Consider the following 702-nt stretch of genomic DNA (forward strand, 5'->3'; position numbering starts at 1 on the left):
CAGACATGTAAACAAATCGTTTGCATAATTACACACACACACACACACATTTATATATACACACACGGACACATACATACGTATGTGTACACCTACACATACATACATATATATATATATACATACATAAACATATATACATTCACACATACATGCATGCAATGCATACATACACAAGCATACAGACATATATAATACACATATATGTGTGTGTGTATATATATATATATATAATACACCCATATGAAGAGAGAGAGAGGGAGAGAGAGAGAGAGAGAGAGAGAGAGAGAAAGAAAGAAAGAGAGAAAGAAAGAAAGAAAGAGCAATAAGTAAAATGTCAAAACGAGTTTTCTTTCTTATTTCTGATTTTTAATCTTGGAACTATCCATGGAATCACGAGCAACATTATCGTCATTAAAACAGTAATATTAGCTGAATGATGACCACAACATCATCGCTAACATCACCCACCACCACCACCACCACCACCACCACTAATACAATCACCATTACTAACAATAGCGGTACGACAGGGTAGTCGTAGCTGGAAAGCCTGCCATCGTATACTTGCTCAATCATGACATTACTAGAATGAGACAACTATGGCCTCTGCCGAGTGGTTTGAACAGGGATTATTATAGATACTAGCTGTAGACTAAATTCGAACCCGTGAACACTTCGTATCGCGTTTAACTGTAGCTT

This window comes from Octopus bimaculoides, chromosome 23, assembly GCF_001194135.2.
Source record: "Octopus bimaculoides isolate UCB-OBI-ISO-001 chromosome 23, ASM119413v2, whole genome shotgun sequence".
Taxonomy (NCBI): Eukaryota; Metazoa; Mollusca; class Cephalopoda; order Octopoda; family Octopodidae; genus Octopus; species Octopus bimaculoides.